General features: G+C 47.4%; 1 protein-coding gene across 7 annotated transcripts in view; it reads right to left on the reverse strand.

Moving 5' to 3' along the window:
* Pknox2 (PBX/knotted 1 homeobox 2) overlaps nucleotides 1-17,336 on the reverse strand; it is a 273,676-nt gene that overhangs the window by 237,990 nt on the left and 18,350 nt on the right. The window contains exon 2 of one of the 7 annotated variants that reach the window (XM_052756501.1): nucleotides 16,898-16,968. The exons of the other annotated variants lie outside the window; for them this stretch is intronic. The gene's annotated coding sequence lies outside the window, so the exon portion shown is untranslated. The remainder of the gene's footprint in view (nucleotides 1-16,897; nucleotides 16,969-17,336) is intronic. 7 annotated transcript variants of the gene reach the window in all.

Here is a 17,336-nt window from a genome sequence, read left to right on the forward strand (position 1 = left end):
CAGAAGGAAAATTTGACCACAGCGAAATTCCATTACGAGGGCCATTTATTTACAGACTGCAAATATTTTACTTCATAATAAAAGAGATTTTTTTTAACTCCCCCAAACACCTGGCAGCTGAGAGAGAGGAGGGGCAGGAGCATGAGAAATGAATTCACCCATTTCCAAAAAAGATTTTGTTAAAAAAAAATCAATGTTTTAAAACATGTTTTCATTTTAATACTATCATCAAGGGAAGCTTCTTCAAAGATCTCCCTGGAAATGGGAGTGGGCATGAGTGTTTCTGCCCTAGAGGGCTTACTGCCCCACCCCACAAACTCACCCTCCCCATAACCCTCAGAGGGCTCTCTCATTTCTCCTGTATCCCGCCTCTCCACTCCAGCCTTCTGGATAGAGCATAGTTACAGATAGCCATAGAGTCCCCTGGAGGTGACTGAGCATGCTCTCTGCCTGGTCTCCTCTAGCTAGCTCCAGGGAGTGTGGGTGGGTAAGGACGGCTCTGAGCTGCAGTGTGGACTTCTCCCTCTATGGTTCACCTGCAGATGGCTCTGGCCTCTTGGGGGATGGACATGTCCTCTTCTACGTGGCAGTGAAATTATCTCATCCAAGGAGATTATAGGAGGTGCAGCTCAGAGGTAAAAGGGAAAGCGGGGAGCGGGGTCCAGAGGCCAGCAGCCACCTTGCTACACTGCCAGTATCTAGCATTTCCCCAGGACCCTCAAACATCACAGTTAATGCCCCTTGAGTGAGGGAGGTGGCCAGGAGGGTCACAGCTGCGGCTTGGCTAGCCCCAGCCTCCAGCACATCGAGAGTGAGATGGGGGAGCTCTCATGGGGTCGCCATTCAGACTCTGTCTTTTGGGGGGAAAAAAGCCAAAGAAAAACATGTATTTATAACACGAACTTCCCTCCCCTCCCTTCCCTCAGCTAACTGATTAATTAAATGAATACAAAGGCCGTCTTGTTGGGAGCCCCGGCCCCATGGACCCTCTGTGTTTTCTTTAAGCTGGCCTAGCAAACAGGAAACAAAAGGCTTAATTCTGTCTGGTTTCATGAAGGAGGCTGTATGTCACAGCCAGAGGCTGGGGCTCTGCCAGACCCCGCAGAGCAGCCACAAGGCAGCTCGAGACCCTCAGGTCCCCAGCCGAGCCCACCACCTCCCAAACACACAGTCTTCCATGACCCTTGGCTCAAACTAATCTAGGCTGGCTCTCGGGGAAATGCCTACACAGCAGGAGGAAGCGAACGGAAGTGGGGAGTGTCCAAGAGGAGGCTCTGGCAGAAAAACTGTGAGGAGGTGAGGTGGAAGAATTCAGTCCCCATGGCCATTTCCAGCAGGAGAGTGGGAAGGGGCTCAGTGTAAGGCATTCCTGATGGTGTAGGGTAAGCAGTTCTCATTTTGTAGCTGAGGTACTGCATCCTGGTGAATCTGTCAGATGGGCCTCTTAGTCTGGTAGCTACACAAGTAATGTAATCCCACTTCACAGGTGGAGGCTACAGCAGGGGGTGGGGTGGGGTGGGGTGGGGGGGGGCGGGGTGAAGAGTTATGAGGCCCCAAGGAGCCTCCCACACCATCCCTGCATCCCCTTCCCATTTCTGCTCTCCTTCCCTCCCTTTCTCTCTCTCTCTCTAGCTTCACTGTCTCTTCTGTGGCCATTCCATATCTTCTTGGAATTCCCAGTATGCTCTAGGTGGGGAGATTGCTTTCTCCCCCATCTCCAGCAATCGGAGAAGGATTTCAGCTTCGCTCAGTGTAGCCCTAGAAGGGCAAAGAGATTTCCAAGAGCTCCCCTGGCCAATGGCTTTGAGCAGCAACAGGAACTACGCTTCATTTGAGTGTCTCTAGCTTACCTCTCCAGCCCCAAACAGAACCCCTCTGTGACAGGTAAGCCCCCGCTTCCTCCTCTAGGGTATCTGGACAGAATCAGTGAGAGTCTGTGTTTATCTCTAGTCTGAGCTCTCAGATCAGAATGGGTTCATGGAAACCAGGACCCCAGACATCAGTGAGATCAGGGGAGGAATGACGTCAGAAGGTGGTCCCTTCTCTAAAGGCAGTAAGTCTGGATTAGAGAGCTTGGTGGAACTCTGTTGTGGTTTGGGTCTAGACAGTTCAGGTTCCTAGTTGATGGTTCTGTGGAACCTTTGGAATACAGGACCTGACGGAAGAACATGGGCCACTGGAGGCAATCTTTTAAAGGATATAGCCCACCCCCATCCCCAGAACCACTCGTGGCTTCCTGTTCCATCAAGACATACAGATGCCACAGGGCAAGTCCTCCCACCACAAACTGAACCATTCCTGCCTCCATTCCTTCCCTGCCATGATTCCCCTCTCCCCGTCAAGTTGTTTCTGGCAGGTGTCTTGTGGAAGTGACAGGAAAAAGTAGTAGGCATGATCTTCCTACTTCAAAGGCTCACACAGTTCACTCGACAAAGCTTTACTAAGTCCATGCACGGATGGACAAGTTAGTGCTCTGGGTTCTAGAGAGATGCTCCAGTATGAAAAAGACAAGTTGCTGCTCATGAGAGCTTGCACATTTTAGAGGAAGGCCTCCCTTTGGAACCATTCATCCATCTGCTCCTCTGCCCCTTAGCAGTGGGACTGGCTGTGTAGTGATGCTCAGGTGGGCACGGATCGTGACCTCCTGAGCTGTGCCTAAGGCGCAAGCTAGGCATTAAACTCCAAATCACACAAATAAATACGACTACAAATCACGAGGGCCTCAGGGAAGAAACGGGGTGTGAAAGATGTTCTGGCTCGAATCTAGAAAAGAGGTGAGGACAGGAGAGGACGCAGGGTAGATGATGGAAGGGGAGGCACGGGCTAAGGGACTGGCTCCATCACGGAGAGGTATCAGGTCAAGATTCCCGTTGACAGAACTTACACTTGAGCTAAGTGGAAATGAGAGGAAGAGCCCAAGGCAAGGATGATGCCCGGGCATTTGGGCCTCTCAGCCGGTGGTATTTGGTGAGATGAGGCACACTGGTGAGACACAGGAGGAGGAGAGCAAGTTGGCCTGATCCTTTCCGTTTCTTCTCTCGCCTCTTTGTTTTATGTCCTCACATAACTAAAGACGATGATGTTGAAGAACAAAGCACCTCTGCCTTTTGGCCCTGTTGCCATCAGAAGACCAAAGGCCAGCAGCCAGGTCTGATGAGCAACCTGTGACAACAGAAAGTACTCTCCCCACAGACAGCCCTAAGAAGCGTCCTCCGTCGTCACTGTTCTACAGATGGGCGATCACACGGAAAGGACGTGAGCTTCCTGCCCCTGCTTCCACAGCAGAGGTCACAAAACTGGGTCTGAGAGTCACGCTTTCTCCTCACAAGCTAGTCCACAAGCAGATGCCACTTCTGTTCTTCCAGACCGTAAGAGCCAGGAGAGACCTAGGAAATCTTTTTATTTTATTTTATTTTGTTATTTTGTGTGTATTCTCTCAAGGTGCAGGAAACCCAACTCAGGCTTTCGTACTTCCTACAGACTCTCTACCACTGGGCTGCGTTTTCAACCTGAGACATTGCTTTCTTTTGCAATCACTGATTTGACTTCCCAATTTAACTGGACAGTAAATTTAATTTGTACTGAGTGAGTTTTAGGGCTGGGGGCTGGCAGGAACAGCTAGACAAGAGTGAAAGTGAAAACAAGGAACTTTCTGCAAACAAAGCTTGTGGCAACCTATATTCCACCCTGCCAGGACTTCCCCGGCCTCTTTAGACCGATCTGGAAGCGGTTTAGAAATTGCTTGAGAAATGTTTCATCCATCCCTAGGAAGGGTCGGATGAACCAGCCTGAGCAGATGAGCAGAAATACACATGAGGTTATCGCCTGAAACTGGGCTGAGGGTATGGGGCAGTAGACCACCACCCAGGGCAAGAAGAAAAGAAGGAGGAAAAAAGGAGAAAGGAGAGGAAGAGGACAAAGAGATGGGAGGAGAAGAAAAGGGTGGGGGGGAGGAGCTTCAGTTGGCAAACCTCAGCTGAGGCAGCCCACATCTGTGTGAAGGGCAGGTACAGTGAAGAGTGGAGATGAGCTACCCTGAGGTCACCATGACCCTTTTCCGGGAGTCCCATGAGATCTGGGAGCAGGCAGCGACAATCCAAAACCGAGGGATGTGTACCAGCTCCTAAGGACTCTCAGTTGACCCTTGTTGTTACCCTGTCAAAGCCACAGCCAGGACCTCTTTTGCTCCCTGCTTGGTCAGGGGAGGGGTGTAAAGCAGAATGATGTTACCAACATGCCACACTCCCAGCCTCACCACAGACCTTTGACAGGCAGCTGTCTTCAAGAACTCCAAGGAAGACAAAGGCCTGCCTCCCAGGTAGTTCTGGGTGTCCAGTAAAAGGGAGGTTCAGAAAGAGAGATCTGGAAGCCTAACCCTTGACTTGAAGGACCTGGTAGGAAGGCTCCACGATACTGTGAGCTGTCCGGGAGAACCAGAGGCAGAGGCTGTCTCTGGGCTTGCTATGCATCCACCCATATAGCCTGGGCAATCATTAAGTGAATCTGAAGGTCACTGTGTCTATAATTAATTGAGAGCTGTCAGCTCCCTCCCATCTGAGATGTAATGAGCGACACAAGGACCAAGGTGTCCCCAAGCATTATCATTCAACTATTTCAAACACCCACTTTCCCCGGTAAGGAAGGTCTTGAAGACAAGGCCCTTCAGTGCATCACTTTCTGCAGTGGGCAGACATCTACCGAATGCGTGAAACATGGCTAGCGAGACTGAGAAGCTGAATTTTTAATGTGAGTTCACTTGAATCCATTTCAATTCGTATTTAAGTAGCCACAGAGCATTCAGGGAGGGTAAAATCAAATAATCTCAGGGGCATATCTTCTTCATACCTTGATACCAAGAGCTAATACAGAAGTCTTTTCCTCAAAGTCATGGTTGGGGGAGGGGCACTCTCTGCTAAGTAGGAGAGGTACCTTTTTGCCCTCATCAAGTGATCAGGGCTACTCCAGTCCCAGTGTGTAGTCCTTACTGGTGAGCTACAGCTCTGTACCAAGAGTTGGAATCCTGGGGAAAGAGTACATTTGGGGCCTTGGGTGTGCTTGGGTCCAGTGCCTCTTTTTGTTGTACTGATTAGGACATTCAGGTCCAGAGAGGTGAGGCAGATTGCCCAGGGTCACAGAAAAATATGTAAGAGGTTTGGCCCAGGCAAGACTTCACTGGCTCTCAGGTCCTCCTCCCCTGTGTGGCCACTGATGGGGAACCTGCCTCAGAATGTCAGTTCCTGACAGCTCCTCTCCCATCCTCATCCATGATGAAAGCCTGGTTAGAAATGCATACTGGCCTCAGAGGAAGGTTCTTGGGAGATTCTTTCTACCACTCAGGGTTTGGTGCAGGGAGAGAAGAGTAGGGTCCACAGAAGAGGGTCTCCTGTCTCAGTAACCTCGAAGAGGACAGTCCTCGGGCATGCTCACACAAATGTACATGTAGGCAAAACACCAACACACATAAAATAAAAATAAGTAAATTTTTAAAAAGACACTTGATATCCGTAATCAGTTCTGGAGTTTGGAGAGAGTGCCAAACTTCCCTGGCTACCATCAGGAATCTTTCACTGGGTGTTTTCTTAGCATCTTGGACTCTATATTGTAAAATGAAGCTCTTGCCTACAAGAACTTGCCTTTCATTAGCCCGAATAGTCTGTCGACCCACTGAATCATCAGGCTGGAGGTCCCACTCTAAACTAGACTTCTAGTACCTGCCAATCTCTAGGTTCTACTGGTTCTCCAGAACAACTCTGTAGCCTTACCCCTCCCTCCATGCAGTCTCGTTACCCTAGCCCAAGTCTCACCACCTAAGTCGGTTAGAATAGTCTGCCTGTGGTGGTTAATGTTAATCATTAATTTGGCAAAACCTAGCTTCACCTATGGGTCTCTGGGCATGTCTGTGGAGGACTATCTTAGTTACTCTGATTGAGGTAGGAGGACTCACCCACTGTGGGTGATACTGTTTCTTGGGAAGGGGAACCTGGACTGTAAGAGAGTGGAAAGGGTAAGCTGAGCATGCATGCATTATTGCACAGAATGCATGCATTCATTGTTGCTTGTTCAGTCAACTTAATGTGACCTGCTGCTTCACATTCCCGATGACTTGATTTCCCTGTAACCCGGAGCTGTGCGTCAACAAGCCCTTTCTCCCTTAAGTTGCTCTTGTCAGGGAAAAGTAACTGAGAGTGTCTCTCTCACAAAGTTCTTGGGTTGGGAATTTAATCCTGATGTGAAGTTGAAAGGTGGGAGCTTTAAGAGGTAAACAAGTCATGAGTGAAGTAATTAATGCTGTTTTCCAGGAGTGGCCTCCTGATGAAGGATGAGTTCTGCTCCTTTCTGGAACTGCCGTCTCAACCTTCTGCCAGGGGATAAGACAAGAAGGCCCTTGGCCTCAGACTCACCTGCCTCTAGAAGTAAAAGAATAAATCTCTATTCTTTAGAGATTTCTCTGTCTTGGGGATGCAACAGGATGTATTAGGAAACCTCTCCCTTCACTGCCAAGTCTGTTCTCTTCTTCCTGCCTCCCAGCTCTCCCAAGCACAAATCCTTCAACGTAAAAATAATCTTAACTTCACAGTCTCACTAGCTTGTCTAAGACACTGTGAAATAGAGGTAAGCAAGAAAACAGAGTCTTAAGGCAGTGAATGAGGAGACAGCAGCACAATGGGAAGAGAGGGTGCTTTAGAGCAGACCAGCATGGGTTCAAGTTTTGCCTCTGCCTTTTCCTGGCTATGTGTCCTGGGCAAGCTCTTCAGTCCCTCCGAACACCAGTTTACATTTCACTGTAAACTTCGGTGGGGTGAAATGAAAACAGTTTCCTGTGTGGATGGGTGATTAAGTGCTCAGGCTGGAAACCAAACTCGCTGGCTGTTCATCCCATCTTCCCACATTACTAGCTCTGTGATGTTGGACAAGTTCCTTAACTTCTCCATGCCTCGGTTTTATCATCTACCAGAGTGTGGTGAGGATGGGATTCATGGAAGGAACGCAGAAGAGCGTTTGGCATGCACACTGCTGAATCCATGCTAGTGATGATGACTAGTAGGGTTTGTGGTGAGAATTTAATTACCTGGAGCATACGCTGCACCTTGGCAGCTGGCTCGCATGTCGTAGATGCGCAATAAATGACAGCATCTTTCCCTTCACTAGAAATGCAGCGAATGAGTCTGCCTTAAACTCCTAGAGTTTCGAATTAGTGGCAAAATATCCAAGTGGGAGCATTCCAACACGAGCAGTTTAAAAAAGGGAGAGATGAGGCCTTAGAGACATTGAAGCAAGACTGGGACTTGGGTCCTCTATGCTGAGGGACACATCAAAACTTCAGGAGGAGCTGAATGTCCCCTACTGTCAGCCAGAGTAATCACAGCCTTTGCTCACAGGACCAAGTCCCCCGTGTTAAAGATGCTGTTGTATAGTAAAGACCCTCATGAGGGGACAGAGCCGGGACTGGGAGTTATGAGCCTCCCTGCCTATGACTCCCCCGCAACCCATCAAGCACTGACTCTCAGGAAACCCAGCAAAGGAGGGCTGGGTGATTTCCAGGTGGGAGGCATCTACAAAGACCAAGAGAGAATTGTTACTCCCAAGAAGGGGCAAGAATTGGAACTGGCTGGGGGTGGAGACAGGCTATTAATGTACTCTCATCAAAAGATCAGAAATCTCTGGATGCAGAGGACCCTGGCAGAAAAGTAGGAGCCATGAGTAGAGTTCCGACTCCAGCCTGTGTTACACAAGAGCTCAGGACTCACCAGAGACTAGGGAGGCAGGGCTCATGCAAAGGCATGAGATTTGACTTTGGAAAGCCCTGAGACATCACATTGCTCTTGGCTGTTCTCCTTCCTAGGGGGCCCTGCCAGCAGTTGAGAGCTTGGAATAGCTTCCAGCCAGTCCTTGGATATTGCCTTAGCTTATGAAAGGCCTTTGCAGTCATTAGCATACTGGAAACTCAAAGTACCCCGGTGAGAAATTTATAATCTGACCCTGATCCCGCAAGTGGGAGAAACTGAGTCTTTGAGAGGCTGCACATGTAAAATGTGCTTCTTTTGGGCTCTAAACCCTAGTTGCCAGATCCAAACTTCCACTTTGTGCCCTGTCCCACCCCCCGCTGCCTCTCATTAAACCCCTCATCTCTCAGGCTGAGCTGGTTAGTTTTCGTCAACTTGACACAAACTAGGGTCACCCTGGAAGAGAGAGCCTCAGTTGAGGAACTGCCTCAGTGAGACTGGCCTGTGGACAAGTCTCTGGGGCATTTTCTTGACTCATTATTGGTGTGGGAGGGCCCAGTCCACCGAGAGCAGTGCCACTCCTGGACAGGTGGTCCTGGGTTGTATAAAAAGGCAAGCTGAGTGAGCCATGGAAAGCAAGGCGGTTAAGCAGCACTCCTTCCTGGTTCTGCTTCCGTTCCTGGCCTCCAGGTTCCCGCCCTGACTTCCCTTTATGATGTACTGTAAGCTGCAAGATGAAACAAACCTCCCCACGTTGCTTTTGGTCAAGGTGTTTATCACGGCAACGAACAGCAAAGTAGGACACAGGGTGAAGACGCCCGGCCTTGGTTCACACAGTCCCAATGTGCTCGTGTCCTTCTTTGCACTGGGGCTCCCTTCCTCCCTGGGCTTCAGTGGTGGAGATGCGGGGAGGGGTCCAGGCTGTTGCAGCCACGGGACAAAGCAGCTGAGTGAGTCTCTTTGTAATAAGGAAGAGCTGGTGGTATATTATGCACACATTTGTGAGTTATACGCATTGCACAGAGAGAAGGAGGCACATAAATTAAAGTGGCCAACTTGTATGCACACATGCACGCTGGCACGGACAGAAGGCTGGCTTTAAATGGAAAAAATTAGCAGCTTGAAACAGTAAAAATCCTCAACTTTGCCTCGGAAAGATGCAGGGCAACTTCACAAGAGTTTTATGTGGCCCATAAATTAGGGCTGAGAAAGGGCCTCTGCAGCATTCCTCGGCAAGACAGGGGCTTTCCGCCTGCAGATATGCCGTGTGGCAGCATTACAAATGTCCCAAGCAGTTTATAGACAACAGCACAGCGTGAGTTTGCTGGGGGATATTGGAGCTGGTAATTGCTATTCTAAAACTGGCCTTGTAAGCTTGAAGAAATGTTTTGAGGGGGGAAAAGAGCCAATTTAAGAGCTTTATAAAGCCATAAATGGCTTCTGAACAAACCAAATGTAATCTATCTAGAGAGACAGGCCATCCCTCAAACCCAATGGCAGACCCCACAATGCTGCACGGCAGAGTGGAGATGCCCTAAAGGTTCCACCTCAGCCAGGGGTTCGTTCGTTCACCTGCATGGAGGCAGGAAGCTGGCCCACAGGACTTGGGACTGTCATCAGGTGACCTGAGGCAATCTGCCCCTCACAGCCCTTGGTCCAATGACAGTTCACAGTGAGTTCTCTGCCAGCACCTGCTCTTCTTTCCCCCAAGCAAGCAAGACCACACCCCATCAAGCTGACTAGCTTTGGCCTCCTCTGGCCTTCCCAGTTACCCTTCTCTCCCCATGACTCTTGGAGACAGAGAGGCTGAAGCCTCAGCGAACAAGGCAGGGAGTCCCTCCGTTGGCCTCTGTCCCTCCGTCTAGAAAATGGGCCAGCATTTGCCTTCCCAGGCTGCGGTAAGTCTCGAGGGAGAAAACACATGCGAAGCACCTGCCACTCAGAACTCAGTAAAGGGAGCTTGTATTCTTTTATTGTTGTTAGTACTTCAAGGAACAAAGAGCCCTAAGCTCACTCTGGTGAGCCTCCACCTTCCCCAGACCTGACTCCTACCAGGATCCCCAGCCCAGCATCAGAGTCAAACATCATTTATGTCCTCCCAAGCCCCCCACCCTCCAACAGCTCACAAGATGGACACAAGCCCAGCTTTTCCTGGGAAATGATCCCAGTGCCTGTTTCCTGACTGAACTGGTCCTTATCTCCCCAAGGTACCATCAGACACATATTTCAGCCACTGTACCCACAACTGAGCACACAGCTCTGCCTCCCCGGCACCACTATGCCAGGACCTGAGTCCTCAGCCAACCCCATTCTCACCGAGGGCCTCTTCATGTCAGTGAGATGTGTGAATTTCTCCAGGCTCCTGATAGAAAAATCCCGACTCAGACAGACTGGTCAGTCACCATCTGCCTTCATCCACCCACACCTTAGGCTCCCCCCTGAGTCTCCTCACAGTGCCCTCCAGTGCCACAGTAATCCCGCTCTCTTTTCCGATGTCGATATTTCATAACAGAAAACAAAAGCCATATAATGCGCAATTACCCACTCTCCACTGTGTTTTAACAGCTCTATTGACAGCGCAGAGCACCACACAGGAGCAGTAGAAAGGGATTCCAGATCAAGCTTCCAGTGAAATGTGGTTTTGGTTAGATGTATTTTTGTAGTTTCTGCAACACCTTATTAAAGTTGAAAGCTATATATAACAGCGTTACCGGTGACGCTTTTCAGTACCATGGGGTTGGGTTTCGGTGCAGCCCAAAGCACATGTGACCAGCTGCCTGAAAATAGGCATTCCCACGCCCTCTCCTGGACCTCCTGAGTGGCCCACCAGCATCCCACTCCCCCCCACACACACACCCATCCCACCACAACTTCTGAACCAGAGAGTACAGAGATGGGTCTTGCCTCTCAGGTGCTGACAGGAGGCACCTCTAGTACCCGAAACCCAAATCCTGGCACTCTCTTCCTTGGCCTATCCCTCCCCCTACAGCCCTCTCACCTTTTTAATTTTTAAATTGCTTACTTTGTTTTCATTTTGAAACTAGCATACAAAATACTGAGTTTCATTATGGTCTTTTCACACAAGTATATCATGTGCCTTGCTCATATTCACCCCCATTGCCTTCTTTAGTGCACCTTAGGCCCCCCACTAATTCCCTTCCTCCTCTAAAATAACCCCCCATCTATCTTCTTGTCCCACACATACAGGATGTGTGCATGTGTGTGTGTTTAAACTCTAGACAATAGGAATTATTTTGTATTCATTGCTCCTGTCCCCCAACTTCTACCAAACAACTTTCTAGCATTAGGATTTTGTTGATGTCTGCCTCACCCCTGGTTTGTTCACCTTTCTTTTCCTCTACTTTCTAAATTCCTAGTCATCCTTAAATTCTAAAAACAAAACGAACACAGAGCCTGGTGACCAGAAAGTACCCGGGTCTGCTCAAAAATCTGCATTCAAAGCCTGGCCCTCCCATTTGAATTCGCTGGACCTCTGAGTAATTCTCTTGACTTTCTTTTCCTTTTCTCTTTCTTCCTTTGCTCATCTACAAAATCGAGTCTAAACTGTGGGATGAGAAGGGTCTTTCCCAGATGAGACTCCTGAATGAATTTTTTTAATTGTTTCTTTTACACTTAGTAGGCACTTGATGTTGCCATGGGAACAAAAGGATGGAGAGGATGCAGGTCCTGTCCTCAAGGAACCTGCAATTTTACGGAGGACAACAGCAATGTAAACTCACAGCAAAGTCTTCGAGCCCTGGTTCAAGACAGCAATCTGTGAAAAGCCATGAGGCAGTACGTGATTAGATGCCAAATGGATTGTGCAGGCAATAATTGCTCCAGGTCGAGGAGTTCAGAGGAGGAGAGTCCTGAGAGGTAGGCTAGTCAAAAGCATGGCACTCAGGGCTAAAGAGATGGTTCCGCGGTCAAGAGCACTGACTGCTCTTCCAGAGGACCCTGGTTCAATTCCCAGCACCCACATGGCAGCTCACAACTGTCTGTAACTCCAGTTCCTGGAGACTCAACACCCATGGCAAAACACCAATGTACATGAAATAAAAATAAATAAAATTAAAAAAAAAAAGCACGGCACTCACAAGGTTGCAATTGATGCTGGCCTTAAAGCATGAAGCCCCTGGTTCGAGTCTGTGGGGATGGCCCAGGCAAGGGGACCTTAGTGAACAAGTATTCCCAGGTGACTCTCACCAGGCAGGAGCAGGGCCCTGAACAGTGACTGAGATCCCATCCCGAGAAGCGAGAAAAAGCAACACGCCCACTAGAGCAGAAGCCAGGCTGTAAGCAAGGGTTCTCTCAGTGCCAGGCTACCATGTTTGAACAGTCTCTTATAAGCAGCAAGGATCCAGTGAACTGCGAAAGCGCTGTATTTTGAGAGAATTAATCAGGCAGTGATTTGCAGAGAGGATTAGAAGAGCGACGCACAAATAAGGACACCAGCGAGAAAGCAGCTGAAGTAGTCTGGCAAGAGGTGAGGGTGTGGGAACCAGGGTGGTGGCATGGGAATGCAGTGACATGCCAGACACGGACAGAGGGCAGCCTCGGCCTCCGATAGGTTAAAGTCTGGCTGACCATTTAATTTACTGTCTGAACTTGGACACTTCTCAGCGTGGAAAGAGAGCTATTAGCAACCGCACTGGGACAAGAGACTTAAACCAGGACCCTCCTGGGCAAATGAGAGGGACTGTGACCGTCCTAAGAGAAAGAGGGACAGAGAGCGAAGAGTCTCTAGGATCCCAAGCCTGGAGGGCAGAAGAAAATACACAGTTTGGCAAGGATGTTCAGACGGAGGGTCGAGGAGAGAAGTGGAGCCAAGCACAGAAAGGGAGAGGCTGAGAGGAGCTTGCTCCCCTGAGTTCCAAACAGATTCTGGTTTCCTGGAAGAGAGCTGGGTCTCATCGAAATTACTGCACAGATATTTGTTAAGCTGAATCGAGACGACAAAGACCTGCTGAGTACAATCTAAATAGACTGTTGGGAGAGTTACCTACCCCCAGCCCCGCCCCCTTTTGTTTGTTCACACGTTTCTGCTTGGAATTTCAATGACAGTCCTCCTTCCTAGAACTGACAGGTGGCCCTCTGCAGCCTCAGGAACCTTTGCAAGGACTTGACCAGTCTAAGGCAAAAACAAGAACAAAACAAGGACATGGCAGCAAACACCTTTAATCCCAGCATTCAGGAGGCAGAGGCAGGCAGATCTCTGAGTTCAAGGCCAGCCTGGACTACAGAGTTCCAGGACGTCCCGGGTTGCACAGAGAAACCCTGTCTCAAAAAAAAATTGTTTAAATAATAAAGAACTAAAAAATAAAAAGAACATGGCACCAAAATGGTCAATGAGACCAAACAGCTCAGCAAAGCCTTCTCTGAGCACTAGAGAAGGGGCGGGGATTCAATGCACCTGCCTCCCTTCATAAGAATACAGTGCAGAGGAGGAGGGGGCCAAGGAAAGGAAAGTCAACCTTTACAAGAAAGTCACACACGCAGAAACACTGCCTTCCCCTGCTCAGATCTAAAATTTGATGTACAGACATCTTCCAACCAGACCACCCACAGTAACATCTGCTGTGGGTGAGCATCCAGCCCCAGGACTCAGATGACTCCAGCACGGTTGTACAGGCTGCCAACCCTGGGGACTCCAACCAGGACTCTGTCCCAGGTTCGAGCTCACACTTCAAAAAAAACCCAAAAACCCAGAAAGGACATACAGTCCGCTGGTCAACTGTGGTGACACTGTCAGAACAGGATCTTACACAGCTATCTTGACCCAGAAATTTGAGGCAGAAACTAGCCGTTGGCTATGAATTATCCAGGCACCTGCGGCTGCAGTTACTTGATAAAGCTGATTCCACGGGGAGTGTAGATTACCCCTGAGTTAACAGTACAGGGGTTTGGGGTGAGGACAAAGTTGCCAGGCCCAGCAGCTTCTCGTTACACTGAAAAGCATTCCTTTCCCATCCCCCACAGGAACTCCCTGGAACCTTTCTGAGAGCATCCACTCCACAAGACTCTAGCTCAGCTGGCCTCACCAACAGTGAGGAATAAAAATGAGCTGTGGTTGACAATGATTGTCACCTTTTACGCCATTGCAGACCCAGGCCACAGGGAGCTCTTGTCAGTCATGGCTCACAGTGATGATTCTCTTATGGTGTGTGTGTGGCGGGGGAGACTCCAGACATGATCGGGTCTACCAGAATGGGCTGAAGAATAGCAGGGTATTTGAGAATGCCTCTCCAGTCCTGCAACCCCGGGGACATTCTGATGCATCCCACAAAGTAAAGCTGTCCAAAGTAAAGAATTAGTGAACAAAGACTATATCAACCTAGAAATCAGGAGAGTTAGCAATTACATTGACCTGAGGAACACTCACCAACTGTGTATGTCACCTCATTTCTTAGCATGCATTTCCTCATCTCTCAAGTGGGGGTGGCAATAATAAGGAGTCTGTTTCCAAGGACTATTTGTTGGAGTCAACGAGGTAATAAAAGTGCCCACAATATAGTAGGAGCTTAACAAATGTTTAGGTTTCAGTTCAGCTGACATTTTAATAATGTGGTTAGTGCCACCGTGAAAGGGGTATTTAATTAACAAGCATTTTCTCTGAGCAGGACTCCAAATATGATCCTGTCAGAAGAAACCTATGTGTTGAGTAACAAAAGCATAGAGCACACCCAGCCCCAGGAGTGGCAATCCTCGGCTACAGACAGCAAACAGCAGCCTCAATGGTGAGAGACTGAAAGTGTTCCCCCAAACAAGGAATCAAACAAGATGGCCACTGTCACCTCTGCTAGTCAACACTGGCTTCGAGTTCTGGCCAGAGCAATTAGGCAAGAAAAAGAAATAAAAAGAATCAAAAATAGATAGAAAAAAAAGGGGAGATATTTCTATTTTTAGATGCTATGATTCCATATAGAGAAAATCCCAAAGAATTCACAAGAAAGCTACTAGAATTAATAAAGAGAGTCAGCAAGGTCACATGGCATAAGATCATACACAGGAACTATTAAGACACCAAGGAAAGACTCTAGAAGACTGCCTATGTTCATGGATCAGTAGAATTAATAGTGTGAGAGGGGGCATATTACCAAAAGGAATTACAGATTCAGTTCAGCCTCCATCCAAATCTCAATACATTTTTTCCATAAATAGAAGAAGCAACCCTAAAATGCACACAAAAGTACAAAAGACTCCAAACAGTCAAAGCAATGCTGAGCAAAAAGGGCAACGCTGGAGGCTTCACGCCCTGACTTTAAATTAGGCTGGGTAGCCATAATGGCACAAACAGCATGGTGGTGGCATAAAAGCAGACACACAGAGCAATGGAGTAGAACAGAGGGCCAACAAATGAAATCGCACACTTACAGCTAACTGATTACTGACAAAGGGGCAAACTGAAAATAAAAATAATAAAAAGCAAACATATGCTAGAGAAAAGGCAGCCTCTTCAACAAATGGTTCTGGGAAAACTGGATATCCCCGTGGAGAAGATTGAAACTAGATCCCTATCTCTCACCCTTTACAAAAATCAATTCAAAAATAGATCAGAAACTTCAAGGACAGAGCTGAAGCTTTAGATCTATTAGGGAAAGCATTTCAGGATATAGGTATAGGCAGCAGTTTCTGAAGAGGGCTCCAGCAGATCTGCAAAGGCAAGAATTGACAAATGGAATTCCATGAAATTAAAAAGCATTTGCACAATAACAACAAAAACATTACCAGGGTGAAGAGAGAGCCTACACAGTGAGAGAAAATCTTTTCCAACTAGTCCTCTAACAGGGATTAATATCCACCATCTACAAAGAACTCATAAATGAACAATATTCAATTAATAAATGTGTATATAAATTGGACAATTTTCAAAAGAAGACTGCATGAAAAAATGCAAAAGCCTTATCTGTCAAGGAAATACAAATCAAAGCAATACTGAAAGTCCATCTCACCTCAGTGGGAATGGCTGTTGTCCAGAACAAAGGTGGCTAGTGAAGATGGGAGAGGGGGGCGTGGAGAAGGAAGGATGCTTAAACCCAACGGCTGAGAATTTACGTTAGTCCAGCCACATAGGGATTAAGAGCAGAAGTTCCTCAAAACACTACAAAGTGACTATGATCCAGACACACAGGCCTGGATACATGCCTGAAGAAATCAGTATCAGAATGCAATAGAGACACTTGCATATCTATGCTATTGCGGCACTATTCACAACAGCTAAGTTGCAAAATCAGCCTCTGTGCCTATCAACAGGTAAACAGATGAAGGCAAGGTGGTATATATACTTAGCAAAATTTAATTCAGCCATGAAGAAAAATGAAATCCTGTCATTTGCAAGCAAATGAATGGAACTGAAGATCTTCGTATTAAGTCACAGCTTCAGAAAGACAAATGTTGCATGTTTTCTCTCATATGCAGAATCTAGATCTTTTTTAAAAGACACAAAACTAGAAGGACTGTCTTGGAAAAGGAGGGGAAACAATGGGAGGTGAGGGGCTGGTGAGTGGAGGATGGGTTTGATCAAAGTGTATTACACGCATGTATGAAAATGTCAAGACATGCTTGGCATATGCTTTGAATCCCAGCACTCAGGAGGCAGAAACAGGTGGATCTCTGTGAGTTGAATGCCAGCCTGGTCTACAGAGCAAGTTTCAGGGCATCCAGGACTACACAGAAAACTCTGTCTCAAAAAATAAAACAAAAAAAGAAAGAAAAAGAAAAGAGAAAATGTCATAACACTTATTTTTGTACAGGCAATATATACTAATAAAAAAGTTTCTAATATCACATACAAATTGGTTGTGTTTTTTATGTGCTAGCAGTGAACAATCTAAAAAGAAAATTAAGAAAGCAATTTCATTTAAAATAGAGCCTAAAAGAAGGAACTACCTAGAAGTAAATTTGAAGAAGGAGGTGAAAGACTTGTATACTAAATGCTATAAACCACTGCTGAAATACAAAAGATGTAAATACATGGGAAGATATCCCACATTCATGGATATGAAGCCTTAATGTTGTTAAGATGCCAATACCACCCTAAGATGAATCTACAAATGGAAATCCCTGTCCAAGTTCCAATAGTAGGGGTTGGAGGGATGTCTTGATGGTAACAAACATGAGGACCTGGCTTTGGATTCCCAGCACTGACATAAGCTAGGCATAGTGGTACATACCTGTAAACCCAGCACTGTGGAAGGCTGAGACAGTAGATCCCTGCAGTTCACTAGTCGGCCAGTCTAGCCACCTGGAAAGTGCCAGTTCAGTGAGAGATCCTGCCTCAAGTTTTAGAGGAAGATACTCTATGTCAACTCTGGACTCCACATGCACACATGTATGCACATTACACAACACACACACACATACACACACACACACACACACACACACACACACACACACCTTTTTGTTGTTGTTTACAAAAAAACAAAAAACTTCAACAGCAATTGCTTCTCAGCCTTTTGGCAAAGATCAAGTGTAAACTTCCAACAGGCTTTTTCTCAGAAATGTAAAGCCCAATCCTCAAATTCAAATGAAATTGCAAAAGGCCCCTAAGAGCCAAAACAGTCCAAAAAAGGAAGAACAAATTTGGAAATCTTCTACTTCCAAACTTCA

This window comes from Peromyscus californicus, unplaced genomic scaffold, assembly GCF_007827085.1.
Source record: "Peromyscus californicus insignis strain IS unplaced genomic scaffold, ASM782708v3 Scaffold_11__1_contigs__length_118956290, whole genome shotgun sequence".
Lineage (NCBI taxonomy): Eukaryota > Metazoa > Chordata > Mammalia > Rodentia > Cricetidae > Peromyscus > Peromyscus californicus.